Source organism: Ambystoma mexicanum, chromosome 7p (genome assembly GCF_040938575.1).
Source record: "Ambystoma mexicanum isolate Mex_15411 chromosome 7p, UKY_AmexF1_1, whole genome shotgun sequence".
NCBI lineage: Eukaryota > Metazoa > Chordata > Amphibia > Caudata > Ambystomatidae > Ambystoma > Ambystoma mexicanum.
Window position 1 is genome coordinate 786,008,354 of NC_090939.1, and position 21,250 is coordinate 786,029,603.

A 21,250-nucleotide genomic window follows, 5' to 3' on the forward strand; every position below is an offset into this window, starting at 1 on the left:
GCCAAGGCCGGGATGTACAACATAAAACAGGTACCTCAAAAACAGGTGCTAACAACACTCTGCCCACAGAGATCACGAACCCTGGCACGGGCTTCCTTGCAGAGATGGCAGAGAAAGCACTGGCAAGCGCTACCACGGCACAGTACAGTAAGTGCCTACAAAATGTCTTTAAAACAACATGTTTAAATCACGTAGAATTAATAACAGTAAAGGAGATAGAATTGTTTTTAAGGTGGGCCCATGAACAGGGTTACAAGAGGGATTGGGCAAAAATACACCTAGTGGCAATATCCTAGTACTCCAAACTCTGTGGGGACACAGACCCCCCCCCCAGAGCGCCCTGATCGCTTATTCCATGAAGGGCTGGGGCAAAATAGAGGGACCTCAGGTAGACACCTGCCGCCCGATTGATTTTGACAAATTAATAAAAATAACAAGCCAGCTGGAAGACATATGCCACCACCCATATGAGGGCTTATTATTCAAAACAGCATTCTTTCTGGCGTACTTTGGGGCTTTTTGTATCGGAGAGCTCATCGCCTCCACCACCAAAGCCAACAATGGTTTAGGTATCATGGAAACCAGGGTTAGACATGACGGTGTCACCATAGACATACAATAGTCCAAAACGGGGGCCAAAAGAACCATAAACATTTGCTGCATCGACGGTGCAACGAACTGCCCAGTGTGCATCACCAACCTTTACTATGCACAAAGGCCCAAAGTAGGGGGGAGGTTCCTAATTCACAGGGATGCCTCCGCACTAAGCCGCTATCAATTCAAAGGGGTGCTGTCAGAACCCATCAGCAAAGCAGAGTGGGATCCGAAGGAATTTGGCACCCACTCTTTCAGAATTGGGGCCGCAACCTCAACATGGCAAGGGGTACTCGGCCCCCAACAACTAAAAAATATAGTGGGATGGAAGTCAAACTGTTACAAAAGATACATCAGACCAGAACTAATATAGTCCCCCCCTTTTTTCTCCTGCCAGAAACTCCAGCCGGGTGAAATGACCCCCTCCGATCAGCGTGGATAGTCGGCCACTCGTTCGTTTTCAGGACAGGGCGATGGGCAGAAGAAACCAAGGAGGGCCCGCCATTCAGGAATACCATTGCATCCTTTACAGTTACAGAGTGCCCCTTTGGGTAGACATACACGGCATACTATCAGACCTGGTCGCATACAGGGACCCGCTAGAATTTCTGATAATACACCTAGGTGGCAACAATTTAGTGTCCACAGGAAGACGGAGCTTACTCGAAGAAATGTGCGCCTCATTAGCAGGCATCTCCCACAATTGGAGAGATACCGAAATCTATTTCTCAACCATCCTTCCTAGAAGAATATGGCAGGGGGCCACCTGTTACAAATCCGTGAATTTCCAGAAGGAAACTCAACAGAGGGATACAAAAGTTCTGCATAGCCAGGGGCCTAGGGTTTATAAAACACCTGGCCATTACATTAGGAGATCCCGACCTTTTTCTCAAAGATGGCACACACCTATCGGGACCAGGCATGGAACATTTCTTTCGAGAAATATCCACCACCATAGCCACCAGCGGCTGCAGATAACCACTTTTGGGGGGAACACAGACAGCCATCAACTTGCCCGCGTGTGGCAGCACGAGCCAGGGGGGGTTACCTCTGGACCCGGTGCCCAAAAGTATGATATCAGATGGATATATGATTATGGTTATTGTTTTCATAACCATATCTGTGACAATAAAATCCTACAGCCTTTTATTGCCAACACTAGCAAATTGTGTGGTCCAACTCTTCTTGTTCCAGGGAGGGTGGGTTGGATGTGGAACTTGCATGCATATGGGTCCAGCAGTTATGGGCAATGCTGTAGGGCCTCCCAAAGCGAGGCAGGGTAACTGCTGGTACCATCCAGCAGGCCCAGGAGAGGGCCAGCTCCCCTCCTCCAAAACTGGCTGCTCTCCTCCACTTAGACAAGAGACAGCAGTCTCATCCGTTACAAAGCAAGGGAAGGGTGAGGTGAGAAAATCACCTCACCCTTCCACTAAGCAGCAGGATGCTAAGCACTGAGAGGAAACTAACAGGCAGACAGGGAGAGCAATTGACATGCCCCCCCCCCTTCGTGGGGGGCCAAACAGACAGCTACTGCTGGCCTGGAGGCTGGGCTCAGCCCCCCCAGACACACTTCAAAGACCCAGGGGGTCTCATAAAAAGAGCTGCACAGCTCAACAGAAACACAAACTGTTTGTCGACCCTGAACCGGGACCCCAACAGTCAGGAGGTTCACTGTTAACTCAGTGTCCTCCACTTGTCCTCCTTTTCCACAAAACCCTCCCACCCTAGAAAAGAAGGGAGAAGAACAAAGGAAGAGAGGAACAGGGCACTGTACGGTGATCACAACAAGTCGTGGGACAACAAAGGCGGGACAGGGGCAGAGGGGCCTCTGGATCCAATGCCCAAAAGTATGATATCAGATGGATATGTGATTATTGTTATTGCTTTCATAACCATATATGTGACAATAAAATCCTACAGCCTTCTATTGCCAACACTTGCAAATTGTGTGGTCCAACTCTTCTTGTTCCAGGAAGGGTGGGTCTGATGTGGAACTTGCATGCATATGGGTCCAGCAGTTATGTGTACTCCTGACAGGGGCACATTGCGACACCACATGGACAATGTTTGGTGCTGTGCTACCGCTATGGTGGTGATTGCATGGAGAATAAGAGCTCTCTACTATAACATAAGCTCATCTATGATAAAGCGTTCATAGATACGTGTGTGATTTTATTATTGCAGGAGTGCCTATGACAGTAAACCGTCTTTTCATCACAGGATGTTTTTTCACAGAGGGTTTTACTGCTGATTTCTTTATGAAAAACTCTTCAAATTTTTAGGGGGGCTAGAAAAATATATATGGGGTGTGGGTGTTTGAGAATAGAAAACAAACTAAAATGGATGCGGCGTTTGGAGGGGGACCCCCAAAAATAAAAATAAATACATTTGATGCGTTTTTTTTCGTTAAAAAATCCACTGTAAAACCCCCCGCAAAAAAACATCCTGCAATGAAATGACATGGAACCCCTATGACATGTTAACAAAACATAAGTCACACACTACACATCTCTTGGCCTATGAACAGCAACATACAAATGTCCATTACTAATTTATGGCTTTGACAAGACCATGAGCTTGACCTTGCCACTTGAATCCTTTCCTTTATCAGTTGATCACATGCCAAATGTACAGAGATCCTTCTCTTCACTATTTCACTCAGATACACTCAGATCAATTCTTGCTGCCTGGTGCAGCTATGTCACGTTATGTTATGTTGTGTTAATTTACAGGGATTTACACCCCACACAGCTGCCATTTGCATGGTTTTCAGAAACGCGGATGGATCAGAACAGAAGGGTGTGTTTTAGGACAGTTTGGAGAGAGGCAAAATGTAAGATAGCTTTTCTATTGTTGTTACGCATGCAGACCAGAGGTTTATGAGCTCCGCATGGGTGGGTCTGCTTTCAGATGTACTGTGTTGAGAGCATAGAAGAAATTATTTCCAAAGGGAAACCTCACATGCCTGTGGTGCTAGGATGGTTTGGCCGGGATCCTGATTGGTTGAGAATGTTAGCATGTGGTGGTTATTGGCGGTAGTGGCGGGCAACTTGGAGCATCTGTTCTGTGTGGCCTTTGAACCATCTTGATAAATTGTCTCTTGGGTGATGACTCTGTGGTGGCACCATTTGGGAAAGGGACATTTGAGGACATTTTCTGAGGCACCATGTAAAATGAAATGATATTTTATTTATATTGCGCTCGTACACAAGTGTTTCAGAGCGCAACCAGGCAAAAAAGGGAGGGGAACAAGGGAGAGAAAAAACTGAAAAAAACAGCTATCTTACTAGGCCCAGTGACATTTAAGAAAGCGCAAGTGCAAGGAAAATGGGGGAAAAGTGCAAAAAAGGGGGGGAGTGGAAAGTGCAAAGCAGAGGAGAGAAAAGATAAATAAATATTAAATAGAATAAATAACAAATAAGGGATTTAAATCATGGTACATGGTAGTGCAGCCAGCAAGTGGCAGGTGAAATTTAGTCAGAAAGGTATATCTGATAAGTGCAGAAGAAACGTGGGAGGGGGACTGTATGGGTACAGATACAGAACCCTAGTGCAGATGGTGGCCTGGAGGCAGTGCAGGAGGGTGGCAGGGTGAGCAGATCCTGGGCCCGAAAGAACAGAGGGTGGCCAGGTGCACAATGCCATGAGAGGAAACAGATCAACAGGGGAGAAGGGGGGCAAAGGCAGAGGCAAAGAGGAAGGTCTTGAGAAGTTTCCGGAACCGATGATGTTTTTCCTCAAATTTCAAGGTGGCTGTGAGGCTGTCCAAAGGGAGGCACCAGCCGAAGACAGGGACCTTCCACCAGCTCGTTTTTTTGCAAAACGACTAACCCTGACGGAGTTAGAAGTAGAGGAGCGAAGGGCTCAAGAGGGGACGTATTTACGGAGGGATAGTTGAAGGTATTTTGGACCCAGGCCCCAGAAAGCCTTGTGGACTAGTATCTTGTGCAGTATATATGTAGTGGGCTAGTATCTTGTGCAGAGCCCAGGCTGGTCCTGCTTGAGAGTAGGGCAACATGCAAAGGAGAGAAAGTCATATGAAGCATGCTGCAGTTGGTACCAAGCATACCCTGGTTGATGATAACTCTGAGGAGAGTTCCGGATAGGGGTCCCAGAAAGAGCACAGTGCTGTCCTGGTGGGGGCCTTAGGAAAAAAAAACAGCTGTGATGGTTGAGTGGCCGGAGATGGTGAGGGTCTGCCTGTGTCCCGGGGGTACAGGCCAATTTAGGCACCTCTTGACCCTCAGAGAGTTGCTGCGGCCTCAGCCTCTACTGCCACTGGATCAATGTTGTAGCTTCTTGTATTTTGTACTTATTTGTCATTTATATAGTGCCTTACCAGAGGCTTAGCCAGGATTGTTTAACTAGTTGGGCCTGAAGCTAATGTAGATGGGCCCACAGCAGTGACATTAACATCTGTCAATGCACACACACCGCTGCTCGGTGGCCATTTATAGATTTTGGGTGGGCCTTGCCCGCTCAGGCCCTACCTCGTCAACGCCTCTACACCTTACGCCAAGGCTTCTCGTTGCACTCCCTCCGTACTCTGCTTTGCTCGTCACACTTGCTCCGGTCTGCTCTGACCCACAGCGACATCACATCTCCTGCTTCGTCCACTGCCCCCTACAGCTCCTCTCACTGCTGACAGTGACAAGCTATGTGCCAAACAGCCTCACTCCAGGCAGCTAACAGTAAAACACACAACTATTTATGCACCAGCAAGACGCCTCACGCATAAAGATTGTATCCTGGTTTAATGGTTGTTCATTGTTTGTGGTTTGCTAATAGTTTAGACGTTCTGTGCAATTATATGGTTGGGACAAACTTTGCTCCCTTTTCTTATTGCACTGCCAATCACACAGCTGTTTAGTAACTTCGTCCCTCACGCATCCCCCCTCGCCCCCACTCGGTACTCATCATCCTCATTGCATGAAGGATGCTGTGAGGTTGGGGTTCTTTGTGTACACATGGAAACCCTCAAGAAACCATATATCACGACTATTGCTACAAACATAGAACAGGAAAAGTGAACAGGTTCCAACAATGTATTGTACAACATAAAAACAACTGGAAACACAAAGAAGACAAAGGCGAAACGTCGAGAGGCAACAGGAACCATGGTAAATAAATCCAACCTGTGAGTAAATTCTAGGTTATTTTAGTATCTATTACTGCAGCAAACAATGTGTTTTATTGCAATGGGCAAGTTAATGCCATTTGATAGTCTGTTGTATTTAAAGACAGTAGAACTCCCATTGCAAACAGTTGTTTACAGTGGGCTTCTCCGCACAAAGCTCTTTTAAAGCTCAATTGTGCATTTTGCAGCTAAAGTGGGAAAACTAACTGAAGGCTGTATTGTAAGCAGCGGTTGCTATGGCAACGCCGGTTTCAAGAGCTGCTTCTCCATTACCACTTAATTTAGGCTTCCTAATTGCATTCCACTAAATCGAGAGCGGCAATATCCGCCGAGCAAAAAACTACATGCCCAGTCTAGCGCAAACCTCTTTGAAACGGGGCTCTCTGAGAGCAAGGAGCTATAAAAACTCAGCGTGAGGCGGAGCGTATTGGAAACCGCTGGTTTCGAGGTCCTGTCTGTGCTTTCTCAACCTTGGAAACTTCAGTGCGTGCGCGCAGCAGCGATCCATCAGCTCAGCCTACCTTGAAGCGCCGTGCACTTCCTTGTGTGAAATCCCATCTGTCCAGTAAACACGCTGGCAAAGCTAGATTTAATTGTAGTCCCCGTCTATTCTATTTTAATGCACACCAACAGGTAGCCAGCACAGAGCGTTGATCTCCTTCAGCGGGATTCGATTCATTGTCTGGGTGTCGCTTTTCATCGGGTCTGGAAACAAGGTTTTCTGTACAGTACTAGGCTAATTCCCAAAGCGCGGTTTCAAGTGTAAGTCAAGCCTGCGAAGAGACAAGAGCGCTTCTTCAGAAAAAAAGGATATGTGCGATTTATAAAAGGTTACAAAAAAAATGAAATGTGTACCTGAAAATCCAAAATATGAGTGTTCAATCTGCACAATGCCCTAAGCCAATCGCTTCTGCTAAAACGGCCATGTCAACAGGTGTTTATGGACGAGCAGGCCGTGCTAACCCCTAGTGGGAATCCCTGAGGATTCCACCTGTCTTTTTCAAGTTTAAAAATCAAGCAGAACTCCATTGGCATTGAAGCCTCTTTGCTGGCATCAAAATCAAATATGAAGAGGGGCACTTTAAGTATCAGGTAGTGGGAAACACACAGGGCATCATTTGCGTTAATTATACCCTCCAGGATATTTCATGAAAGTGAGCATTTTGCAGCATAACAAAAATTGCGCGGCACATAATTGTATTTATTGTAGCATTTTAACAGCACATTTTTGTATTGACTGAAAGGTGTAAGATTGTCAAGAAAGAGGCAGCGTGTAAGGCTAAAAGACAGCAAGGTTGTCATTATTTGCACGTTTTTTATCAATTTAATAGGAAGAGTCCCAGATGTCCCTGGCTTGACATAAACATGTTGGTTTTACTGAAGTTTTTTTGGTTTAATGTGTGTGCCTCTTTAATATTAACTTTATTGATCATTATCCGTTGTAATGGTGAAAATATTCCCCTTCTATGATCTCCAATTACAAGCACCCACACACCCCACATACAAACACCCCTCACAATGACCAATTCCACATCACAACTTACACTCCCAAACCTCTCACTCTGCCAGTCATATGCATACTCATGTGCTCTGTCAGACTGCCAAGTCACAACTCGTACTGCCCTGTACCTGCCACACTCCAAACCATTTCATCAACGCACACCTTGTCCTCCACAGTTCCTCCTGTAGTCTACAGTCCTTCATTCTATCTTGCTTCTTCTGTAACTTACAACCTTTCTCTCATTTTATCACACTCTTCCCCCAATCTTTCTCCCAATCTCCAGCTTGCTGCCTCTTACCGGCCAACTGTTCCCTCCCTGCTTTCTGGCCCACTACTTCTCCTGTAGCCCACAACACCTTCTCCCTTCAGGACTTTTGCTCCCTCTCTGCTTTCTGGCCTGCCATTCCATTTCTGCTTTCTGTCCCACTGCCCCAGCTCTAGCACACCATTCCCTCTCTGCTCTCTTGCCCACTACTTGCTCGACTGGCCCACTGCTCTCCCTCTGCTTCCCTGTCTATCGCTCCCCCTTTCTCTCCTTTGCCCCTCCTTTTGTGACTATTTTTATTTGTTTTAGAAATGTAGATTTTGGGCCTGGTCCTCAAAATATAGACCATCTGAAAATAGAGCAGAGAATGTGCTGTATTTAGATGCCCCATTTTTGGAAATTAGCCTTATTCTCAGATGTGACCTGCTCACTTCCAGGGGGTCAGCTGTAGCACAAATGATAAGCTGGCCATCTGCCTTTAATAAATTATTGCCGGGAGCACTCTCCTGACACTAATGTTCTACAGACTCCCAGCGATTTCACTGTGATGGGCCGCAAGGGCTCTGGCCCTGCAATATTTGATAAAAAAAATACTTCTATCCCGTTTGAGGAATAGAAATGCAAGTGAGACACCAGTTGACCATACCCTTGCTGTAAGTTTAAAAAATGACATGGCACGGTCAGAAAAGGCACTGTCCTGCAATACAAATTCCCTGCACCTATTCCAAGCAGGCACATGGGTTTGCTTAGTTTTTTGAACAGTTAACAGTGCATTCCGTTTGTGAATTTGGGACGTGCTTTTAAATGTGCAGAAATGCCCCTTGATTTGCGCAAATGCAAAAAGAGGTAAAACTGGTGATCTGAATGTGTGCATAAAGGATGCACCCTTTCAGATGTCCTTGGCAGATTGGATTGCTCTTTTTTTGGTGCAAGTGATGAGATGTGGTAGCACATCATATTACTTGCAGCAAAACATGTTTAAGAACCTGGCCCTTTGTGCCTTTTAAAAAAAAGAAATGCTGCTTTAGCAAAAATTGCTATTTTGCGCTTTAAAAAAAATTCAGTTTTGGTGGCATTTTGTGGCATTGCAAATCGCGATGAGCTGGAGCGTATGCTTAATTACATGTGCAAAAGTCCAGCGTAAGATATTTACACATTCAATTAATGGTGCTGCTCATTTTCAGCAATTTGCATGCTGAAGAGCTGGGGTGTGTTGTAAATTAGGATTTCGCCTAGCTCTTCCTTTTCGCCAAGCAAAAACTCCATCATTTGTATCAGGATGAATTTTCATGGTGGCCAAATGCTGTGGATTCCTATGGAATAAGCCTACTTTTTACAGCAGCAAAAAGAAGACGGATTCTATAGGAATCCATTTTAAATGCTGTCTGGCATGTGTACATGGCAGACGGAGTGTACACATTTTTCCCTGCTGAGTGCAAAAAGGGTAGCCTGCACGCGAGGATCTGCCGGATTTCCCATGCTTTCACCACATGCATGTGGTTAATGTGGGGAGATATCTACTGTGGTCGCATGCGTGCGCCGAGATCTGCAGTGACAGCACCCATTACAAACAGGTCGATTGCTTTCGACGACCTACTTCAATGGACTGCACCTGATTTTCCCTGGTGCAGTAAAAAAGAGCATAATAAATTGACATCCTATCAAGACACAGGCATAAGAATTGTTGAATGCGGAGGAAAAACGCAGAATTACTTTTTCCCTAATTTTTGAAGAAAAATTGTGTCATCATCTAAGTGAAAACGTTACACTGAGTGACAATTATACCATATGATATGACCATTCATAGGTGACAATCTTAAGTCTGGTAACTGCTTGAATTGGTAAATTTGCCGAAAAGAGAGGGCCTTCAGAGAACCTCTAGAAACAGCACAATTCTAATTATCAACAACCGACCTTAAAGTGGAAGGCCACTAATATAACACTCGACGTGGTTCTCCTGGTGAGAAGTTCTTTGTCATAGTTGGATTAACTTTTTAACTCAACCCTTGTGAATGAGTGCCATTGTGTGACTGGTAGAGTAATAGCCACAGGCCTATTACACTGAATAGCGCCATGGGCCCTCCCCTGGAATAGGAGGTACTTAGGTTGCCCTATTAATCTGAAACATGTCATGTTTATTATTTTGCAATTGCTAATAGAGGTAATGTTGGAAAGATTTAAGTTGTCTATGATTAGATTCTGAAATGGATGTTTTGCCGGTTAAAGCGTCTGCAAGAAAGATGCTTCATCTCAGGGAAAGCGCCAAAGTGCAGGTGGTGGAACTTGGGTGCGTGGAATGGCCATCAAGCGGCTGATTTACAGTGCGAGCCCAGCGCCTGTGTTTTTAGCATACATCCTTGCAGGAAGAGCATAGCAATAACAGGCTTCAATTAAAGTGTAAAAGCAAGCGAAAGAGAAGTGCTGCATCTTGTATTCCCAGCTGTACTTCAGGTAATTATAACAGGAAGACACATTTGTGCCTGTGTTTTTTGACGTTACTGCGGCTAACTGTGGAGCTGCATATAACATGTGCATGCTTGCTATGATGTAATGCTGCTAGGCCTGACTGTGCTATGATGCTATGATGTAATGCTGCTAGGCCTTACTGTGCTATGATGCTATGATGTGATGCAGAATTTTCTTGACCTTTAATGTGCTTGCTCAAAATTGAATGAACTAAAAATACAGTAAAATTCATGCCAAACTCTTTGAATGTACTATAACCCAAATATGAGTGTACTACATAAAGACCACACTGTATGAAACTAAATGTACCTCAGAATAGCTTAAAAAGAGAGAAAGGTCCCACCATGTTCTCTTCCTTTCCCTGTCCCCTTCATTCCCTAAAGGCAAAGTACTCTGGGTGTGATATCATAAAGCAAAGGGCACTTGTTACAAAAACCTGGATTGGGACCCTTAGAGCAGGCTTGATTTGGACTAATCGCTTGTGAAATCTTGCCTTTAAATGAAGATGGTCTCCCCCTCATTATCTGATTCTTCTCCAGAACTCAGCCAGGACAAGACAAATTCATTTGGACCTCTGCTGGGGATAAATTCTATCCCAGAATCCTCTGCCAGCAAGGTGAAGACTTTAGACATCTAAGGCAGAGGAGAGCTCTGTCCCCTAACTATCCACAGAGAAATGTGTGGATGAACTGCTGTTGAGGAGGCCTCATCTTCTGACTGCACTGTAGCAATGACCGTGGTCACTGGAGGTGAAGGATCCCCTAAATGTGCCAGCGAAGCTCCCCGATGTGGGAGGATTCTGCGTGTCATGGAGTCCCTGGAGTGGGACTCCCAGCAACCACAAAACAATTAACTGGCCCCTGGATCCACTTGCATCTCAGTACTATATCAACACCAGTTTGGGCCCCTTCGACATGATCCAAGCTACTGCAATCCCTGACCTTGATTTTTCAATGACTTGAGCATCTCCGAGTTCACTTGACACCAATGCCAAAGAGACTCTCTCTACATCTGAGACCTACGGAGTCTTCTAACATCCCCAATGAAAGCTCCTTTGAGCTCCAAGTCAGTCTTGCTGTAGTAACCTGATGCTAACCTGATGCCATGTTTAGCCAGCTGAGGCCATCCACCACTGAAGGCCAGTCTCTGCTTCTTTAAACCTGAGGTTGCTGGGTCGTCCAGCACCGATGGCACCAGCATTGCGTGCCATCCTCATCATGTTTGACCTGCAAGCTGTCGCTGCTGCTGAATGTCGCTGCATCATTGGACTCAGGGCCACTGCCCCTTGACTCGACAGCAGTCTAGTGCCAAAAGTATCTAGACTCACAGTTTGGTGACATAATGACTAGCTCAACGCTGATGAGCACCAACGACAAGAACATATGGTACTGTGAAGAAGCCCTGTCCCCTGGCCTAGTTTTGACCCATATTGACTTGTAAACACCCCTCCTCTACCCTGCTCTTAAAGACATGCCCTATGAACAATGACAATGTTCCAATCTTCTGCCTGAATACCCCTACCCATCTACCTAAAGTGCTCTTTAACAAAAGTCTTCATTCTCTGTGCTCTTTGAAAGTGGTGGGTTTTCGATTAGTTGTTTACATTATATTGTTTGATTTATGCTCATAGAGCCTTGATGGATTGAACATTCTTTTATTTTAGAAACATTGTACAAAATGTGTTTGAGTTTCTGCTGTTAACAGTTCACACCCCTCCTGAAGAGTATACCCTGCCTTCAGCCTGCACAATTATAAAAGCCAAATGAGTCATACCTGTCGAGCAGTGCTTGTTTCAACATGGGTTCACCACTGGTTAGATAGTGGTTTGGGGGCAGAGTAGGCTATTTAGCCTCTACTGAACACTGGACTGCACAGCAGTAGTCATTTTGTGAAAGGGAGTGTCTTTCAAAGTTTCTATTGTTTCTATGGGAAGCATGATGAAACATTCAACACAGTCCTGAACTGCCGAAACACAGGTGGATGCTAACAAGGGAAGACAAGTTTAAGTTATTGTGCCAAAAGGTAGAATATCTCAGACATGTGTTAATGGCCGATGGTGTCAGTCCAGAAACAGGATTGTTGGATGCAGTGATATTAACGATAAATTCAAAGGGTAAGGAGCTGAATGCTTTGCAGAGCTCTATGAAGTGCTGAGGAGATTGCTCACGAAAAAGACTAGATGTGAATGGAGATCTGAGCAAGGACAGATTTTCAAGATGCTAAAAAAGGCTATGCTGCAGGTTCCAGTGCTGAAAACGTTCAACGTGGACAGTGACGGCTGATGTCAGTGGATGAAAAGGAGTACAGCAATCCTGCAAAAGACACAGCAACCGGTAGAGAGGAGAGATAGAAGATTATCAAAAAGGAGGCATTGGCATATGTGTGTGTAGTAAATAACTAGAAAACATGTTTGTTGAGAAAAGAGTTCACCCTACACTCTATTCATAAGTCACAGGTGACAATTCTCTCTGCTGGGGTCTTAGTAAGCTGTAACTACCATTGGGCAGAACTGCATTCCACTTGCAGACACACAACAATGAACCCTAGGACATCTACAGAGGGAAAACGTGGAGATGGACAAGAGTATGTGCGCACAGTAAGAGTTGGTGATGGAACCAAATCTGGTGATCCACGTCTAAGTGAAATGCTCCCAAGCTGAAAGAAGTTAAAACATTGGTACAGTTGATATTACCCATAGTGCAAATTATAGTCACAGGGATGCAACCTTGTTGGTAGGTTGCCGAAGAGATGTCTACTAAGGTGGACATAATAGTAAGGGGAGATCTGGTGACTTTGCATAGGCAAGTGATTGCTCAGTTACACGTGGGTCATTACGGGTAGCTTTCACCAAAAGAAAGATGGTGGCCTACTATGGATATCACAGAGGGTGACTTTGAGAAATGCTTGGTTTCTATAGTAGCAGATATAAGTTCTACAGGTACATCATGTGGACCAGGGCAACTGGTGGTTGTGAATTTTGTGGGACCTTTCCAGTGGTAGAAGTGTTCTAAAAATAGTGGAACTGTCACACCGGAAGTGAATGTGGTAGATGGGAATATGAAACAACACATGTATCAAAGGGTTGAACTAGGTCCTTTTGTATTGATGTCATTTTCCTTTCTCTCAGTCAATTGGCTGTAACATTTACACACAGATTTTGTTAACATAATCACCTCTGTGCATTTATCTTAACTCAGCTGCAACCCATACTAAGCAGCTTCATGTACAGATCTGCTTTTACAAGGGAATGCAACTAGAGCAGCTTGCACTGTCATAAAGAGAATATGGCAATGTAGTCCAATGTCTTGATTCCAAGAATGAATGCCTTTTATCTCCTCTGGTCTGACATCCATATGGATAACAAGTCAGAGATCACCCTTAGAGCAAAGGTTCCACCATGGCATGTAGCATGTGATGCAATGCTTCATCAGTCAGGTAAAGCCCCAAGAATACATTACAATATGATTCAGAGAGTGTAAAGCTGAATTCTGTACTCTACTGGAATCCTGAGCCAGTTCCTGCAACAGAGTGAAATGAATATATAAAACAAACAGAAACAAACTGCTTCTCAGGGGTTGCTTGCAATCTCCAGTGTGGTTTCCCATTGTTCACTTTACCTTCAATAAAAAAAATAGCCATCAGGGGTCTGTCTAGAGAGAAAACACGCTTAGCTATGTTTAGCAGATATAAATATGTAATAAGTTTAAGCTCTTAAAAGAAGACCGTATACCCAGCTCCATCGGCCTATGAGAGTCCTCTTGCACCAGGAAGAGCCAGGTTCCCCCACCAAGACAAATCCACTGGCAAGAAGCTTCCTCTTCCACATTGGCCTTCACGGTGCCGTTGCACAAGCATTAACAGGCAATGCTGGCCCAGAATAGTTCTTGCAGCCCAATCAGAACTAAGGAGATTGCCCTAGAATTCCTTCAGGAGAGATCCAAGCTGGTTATTTTGATTTTGCCTGCAGCTGCCATTAGTAATTAGGGAATTTTAGGTGTAGATTTGTGTTTTATCTTTGTCTTTAGACAACATTTAACCAATTGGTCTCTGAAAATGTAAAGGCTGCTCACGACTTAATCTAAGTGAATCAATAATGTAATGGATTGAAAGAACAGGGGACCAGAAAAGAACAATTGTCTACAGTTTCAACTCATGCAATGTGACATGATCTAAATTGTGGTAAAAATAATCTATTTAGATAATCTTCTCTGGCATCATTTAGAGTATATAGCCATAACTGGGACCTTGCTAAAGGGGTGCTAAGATCGTACAATTACCTCTACTCTACCCAAAGGTTTCACAATAATAGCCTCACATAGGGGACATAAAAGAGTGGGTGGAGTTGCTCTTATTATAAATTACAAGATCAATATAAAAACAATTCTTTAATCAACATTCCAGCCTGTGAGCTCCTAAATGTCACTAGTGGCCTGTGTGCTGTACTTCTGCTAAAAATGTTATAATGCATTGCCCCTTCCCTCACATGGCTGTGATCCATCCACTAAATTATTATTGGAAATGACCATATCTCTTATGAAACCTTTCTCCCAATTCATTATAATGGGAGACTTCAATTTGGATTTTCATGATCCCAGCGATATATTAGCCCTCTTCTGCTATACTTCCCTGAGAGACCTAGGGTTTTCTTACATGTAGACAGAGCCCACCCAATTCAAGGGATGGGTCCTAGATTGGGTCATTACATATAATACTGCTCACAATCAGCATAGTATAGTACCTATTGATTGGTCAGATCCATTTAGCCCTTCCTTTGCTTTCCCCCTTGGCTCATAACAATACCATCTCAATGTCTTTTAGAAATGAAAATAATGTAACTACTGATACACTTAGCCCAGAATTGAGGAGACTAGATTTGGAAATTGATGGTAGAGCCACAGCAGAAGCCATAGTCAATAAATATTATAATTATTTTTTCCATAACACCAATCAGTTAGCACCAATGATAACCAAAGAAGTTACCCTTTCTAATCATAGGAGTAGAGTATGTAAACTAGAGCACAAATGAAGAAGAAATGCAAATGATTACAATAGCCTTACCCTAAAACTGGAAATACAAAAGTACAAATCTGCCATCAGAGCAGTCAAAAAAATTAGTTTGCCCAACAGATCGATCAGGCTGCCAACTCGACCAGGGAATTATTTAAAATTCTGGAGTGTCAACTGAATCCTGGCTCCAGCTCTCAGTCCACAAATAACATCAGAGGATGGTGTAATACATTCCTACAGTCTCACTTCAACAATAAGACAATTGATATTCAGTTCAAACAACATCAGAATTTAGAGTCTGACTTACAATCCAATAATACAAACTCTTTCCAGTGCCTTACACCTTTCAGTGAACTAGGTGCTTTGCACTGATACGAATTCCAAGATGTTTATATTGAAGATATTAGATCCATTATCATCAGTCTTAGGCCCACATCTTGTGCTTGGGACGTGTGTCCTACCAAGGACATTAAGGTTTGAATGGACTCAGTTGGACCAATCATCACCAAACTTGTAAATGCTTCATTTTGGGATAGCATTGTGCCCAATCATTTCAATAAAGTGTAGATTACAGCCCAATGGACAAAACCAAATCTGGATGCCAAAGACTGTGAATTATCGCTCGATTTCTAATTCCCAGTTTGTGCTATAGGTGCTAGATAAAGCAGCCACCACACAATTGCAGAACATTTTAGAAACACAATCTTTTCTAGAAGATTACCAGTTGGGTTTCTGCCACCAAAGGGGCACCAAATTGTCACTTTTTATTGTAAAGAACTCCCTGCTGTGCACCACGGACCATGCTCATCCTGGTCTTCTGATGCTGTTGGATTTGTCAACTGCTTTAGACAATCAGGACCATGCAATCCTTCGCCAGAGATTTCAACAAACTACAGGGTCTTCAGAAAAAGGCCCCATGTGGTTAGTTCCTTTCCTGAATAACAGAATATCTTCGGTTTAAGTCAGCAATTTGATATCTGACCCAGCTGTAACTAGGTTCAGTGTTCCACAGGTAGCGTGCATTTCCCCAATCTTATTTTACTTGTATGTGATAACTCTGCATGAGAGTTCTTCTTGAATCTTCCATGACCTCTCCACTCACCCACACATTTTGGTCAATACATTTTCAACTGATGCTGCTTTGTCAGATCACTCCTTGTCTGTCAGAATCACATAGTGCCACAGTAGCCAGGTCCATTGTTGGCTATGGGCTGGACTATTGCTATGCCCTTTATGCAGGTGCCGATGGAGCTACAATCCTTCACCTCCAGATCTTGCAAAATACTGCATCACGTATTGCCATGAATCTGCCAACAAGAGCCCAAATTTTGCCCATTCTTAGAGCGCTTCATTGTGTCCTTATTAAAGCCAGAACCACTTGTAAATTACTAACCACTGCTCATAAAACACTATTCAGAAATGCTCCTTTCTATTTAAAGAATCATCTAAAATGGCATATGATAAGACTGCTCTGTGACAGATGAGACTGGATCCACTCTGCAGGTAAGACCGTTAGTTAGGTTCTGGACAACAGGGTACAAGGGAAAGAAAGTTAAATAGAGGGAGAACATCCACTAGCCCCCCTTCATCTAGAGTAGGCTCACTCCTACTGACATACACAGAATCTCACCACAACATTCAATAGGGAAGCAATCCAGCAGGCACACAGACTCACAGGCATTCATGCAATGGGAAAGGGAAGGAGACCAGGATACAACACATCTCCCTCCTTCACAAAACACAGGACCAAAAGGGTGCAGAACAGAGAACCGCAGAACCATCTTAAAGGAATGGTTTCGTCAAAAATGTGTATTGCTCCTACGGGTCGGCCATGTGTTTTTAAGCCTAAGTCACTCGATTTTGGAAAAATTTCCTATGGACCTTACCCGAGTTTTCGTCCATTAATCGCACGGGAAAACAGGCACCAGGGAGCTGCCATTTTGTGATAATCCTATCATTTCCCCCATCGCCCTGGCTGACCTGCTTTTGCGGCACTAAATCATATCCCCCGCCCCTGAGCCTGTCATCAGCAGACGCGTACCACCCATTTCACAATGCCAAAGCACGTCTCGTGTCAACATTCGCTGCGCTTCAGGTAATGACGTGTCACCATGGAAATGGCAGAACGCCTCTTTCCTCAATAAGTATAAACAGACCATTACACAACACACAGCAGCAGATTTTCGATTCCATTCCTCTCTCTGTGTTACTTTGAGTATTCTGTGACTCGTTTCTGTGCTCTGGTCAGCTACCTTCGTTGCTTGTAGCCCGTGTGGACAGATACCAGTACCACCGCTATCAATTATTTTAGTTTGTGCAACACACAATGGATACAATAATGCCCTACATGTACGAGCCCGAGTATACCGAGGAGGAACTACTGGAAAGGGAAACACGCGAAAACAATGGGGCTTCGGACAGCAGTTGGCAGGACGAATCAACGGATGAAGACACTGGACCTAGTCGCATGGACGGTGTTTCCACCTGGTGTACATGCAATCGGTGCGAGCTAATGCCAACCGAGGACGAGAACTGATGCTGCTGTGAAAACTCAGGATGCGTGGCCTACATTTCAGAAAGGCGAGCCATGACCGCAATGCATCATCGAGCTGCCAGACTTCAGGGCAGCCTGCCTCACACGGTCCGTGTTGAGGATAATGATGGTGCTTATGCACAAACTTCGCGCAACTGTTCGTCCTCGTAATCCGAGTAACGAGTAAGTATACTCTGCTTGTCATGCCACTCCCATTTCATGGTTTTCTACTATATCCAAAATTACATATACATATCATTGTAACGCATGAAAGTCTTTCAATAGTGTGCAGTTTCTAGATAGCATTTGTCCGAGCAGAATGCCATTAGTTACAAGAATTGTCATTGACAACAAACGTTTATTAAACTTATCTTGGTCATTTAAAAACAGTTTGTTTCATTCCTTTTCACAGGTGGTACAGGCTGGTGTCCTATCGTTCCTTTACATGGTGGCTTCACGGGAGGCTTGGACACCGCGTTTGAAGAGTGATACCCGCCTGTGCCGTTCGTGCCATAAGAGAAACGTTCCCGAGTGACAGCGGTCAGTACAGGGGATTTTCTCTCGCTGTGCTGCAACCTGAACTGTACAATGTGTAAACTTTTGTATTTTTGTGTCATCAAAATAAGCTACAAAATAAAATACCACATATATTTTAACAACGGTTGTTTTGATTTTTTAAATCAATCAAGTGTGTCTCCGTTCAAGGATGGACGTCAGACACCTGTGCTCGGAATGGGTGAAGTTCAGGTCGCTGTGAAGCGGGGTGGTCACTATCTAAGCTAACATAATATATTATCAATAATGCATGCACTAAATAACACTTGTTCAAAGTCTTTCAGTCGGTTATGTCTCTATAAAAGTCACATATATATCAATACTATCAATTTACATTGGATTATACAGGCCTTAGGTCAAGGGTCTTGACCACTATAATACAGTGTTTGAAGTGTGGGTCTGTGCTCACAAGAATCTCCGATATGTGGCATTTGTTATTGATAGGCAACGATATACTGCAGTAGGGGTCTAATGTTAGTTGGGGATCTGCTAGGTGGCCATCATGGCGTGGTCAGTGGTCTGGCACATGAAGAGAATACCTTGCAGGGACACAGGGTCAGAATGGCAGTAACTTTCCACTGGCGAGGGTGCGTGGGCAAGGACACGTTTGTGGAGATGAACGAGCCATGTGCTTGGTCCAGGCAGGTTCACATACAGGACTGTGAACTCAGAGAGTGATGTGTTACATTTATTAGCTGTTGCAAATACCTCTGGAGTTTTCCAGTCAGATTGGGAACGAGGCTGTGGGCCATGTGCTCTGCGCACTGTACTATCGCACTGAGGCCTGGTCACCAAAATGGAGTGGAAAGGGGGTACAAAAATGGATGCCCCGTGTCCTGCTCAGTGTTCCCATCTACGCAAATGTCATGCAAAGTTAACATCACATAAGGGTAAGGGACGGGCGCAAACGGCCAAGGTGCCAAACAACATGTACACTTCAAAAGGTATCCCACGCCCAGGGGCCATCGCTCACATGGCCTCCTCAGACCCTGTGTCTCCAGGCGGGCCTCCCCTGAGGCAGGTCGCCCCCCTGCAATCCACATAAGTGTGTCTCCATTCAGCAGTCTTCCTTTGCCTTATCTGCATGCCCACCGGCCCATCCATCCCACCCCCCTCTATCAAAGGTGGTTCGCACCCGGGGATGACGCTGGCATGGGGAGCTGTCACGGGCGCAAACGGCCAAGGTTCCAAACAGCATGTACACTTCAAAAGGTATCCCACGCCCAGGGGCCATCGCTCACATGGCCTCCTCAGACCCCGTGTCTCCAGGCAGGCCTCCCCTGAGGCAGGCCGCCCCCCTGCAATAAACATAATACCACGACATACACACGTAAATCATTCACAAACACACCCCTGTTTCTAATACTTTATAAACCACTTGATATGTCTCATGAGAACATCTTTGTGCTTTGCAAGTCAACTCCTGAACCTTCTACCTGAGAAGCACTGAGTTCTATGCTAATCTGCTCGTCTCCGTGCTATCTGTGACCGCTTCGAGCAAACTCATCACTGTGCTACCTGTGGCCATCTACCTGTTCTCCTGCAACATACTGCTCGGCCTGCTGAATCCAACTGTTTGTTGGTCAAGGTAAGGCCATGTATCCTAGTCATATTTCGGTCATTTTTACATTTCAATCTATTTGCTATTAGAGTACCCAATAGAGCTATGGTCATTGGTCTCATTGCTATTGACTTGAGTTTCAATTGTCATGCTATCAATAGATCTATTTATTTTCATCTGTGTCAACTGTCATCAAATTGCATCCTTCGGGGGTCCAGTCTATAATGTAAGCATGGTTCCTTTTCGTACAAGACAAAACAGAAATTTCTGTAATTTATGCAAATACTAAGCCGCACATGATGAACTGGTATAGTTCTGGCGACCAAAACAAACCTTGCATTGGGCATGGTTTGGTTCATTTACTTTTTTATGACATTTTTATTCATCAAGGTTTTACAATAATCTTGATATTTACTTTTCAGAATTTTCAACAATGCCTGCCTGTTCGATTAGCGGTTGCCCTTCGAAGACCCATGCTAAATCTGAAGGCACTACAATGCATGTATTCCCGAAAACTGTTGATCGAATAAGAGAATGGGTCAGACATTGCGGATATCCACTGGATGAGCTGGAAAGTAGAGTCCAACAAGTCTTTGAGGACAAGAGGGGTGATCGATACCGCATCTGCAGCCGGTACTTTGTACAGCACATCTTGGGTAACAAAGAAGAACAAACGGCGATCAACACGAAAATTGCTCGCAAACGCTATTCCCACTCTATTCATCCACAATCCGCCACTGGTGAATCAAGTGTCCGTTTTTAGCTTTAGGCCTTGCGGTAGTGTGTAGGTAGCCGAATGGATTCATTGATATTTTAGGTGTTGTTTCCAATTTGTAATACTTTCGACATTGATATGAGTGTATAGCTTTTTGAATAATGACATTTATCATTATATTATTTTTAGATTTCATAACCCACAAACTAAATCTATATATGGGCTATATTGCGCATTACTCAAGTATTCTGTCTCCTTACATGGCAATTTTAAATATTGGCATTTCATTATCAAACAATAATTTACCTTTACAACTTCTTGACTATCCCTTGAATCTGAAGCAAGAACATTCTACTTCCGTCACGTGCTCGCAGTTATCAACCACTTCTAGCGCGTATCAGGTAATCATACTTGGCTATTCCGCTACAGACTTGTTTTATGCATGTCAAGTAATAGTTTGTATGTATCGTGTGATTATTTTACCAATTGTTTGGTTAGTGCTTTCCAGTTGATATACACCTTAGTTGTCGTCCCCTGGTGTTTGTTTTCAGTTATAATTAGTGTTATCCATACTAATGCAAGTACTGTCTTTCAGGAAGATGCTGAAGCGTCCACCACATTGACAACAGCCCTAGATGTTCTTCCGCAGCCCAAGGTATGGATACTGACAGCTCAACTGACCATGATCATCAGGACTGGAACACTTGTCGTTTGAATGTTCTACACCATTTTTCATTTGTGGTTAGCCGTTGATATGTACCTGTGCGGTCGACCCCAAGCGTGTGTTGTGTTTTCAATATTGTAATCCTTACTAATGCAAATACTATGGGGGTCATTCCGAGTTGGGCGGTAAAGGTAAAACGATGCCGGTAAAGGATTACCGGCATCGTTTCCCTTTACGGCCCATTCTGACCCA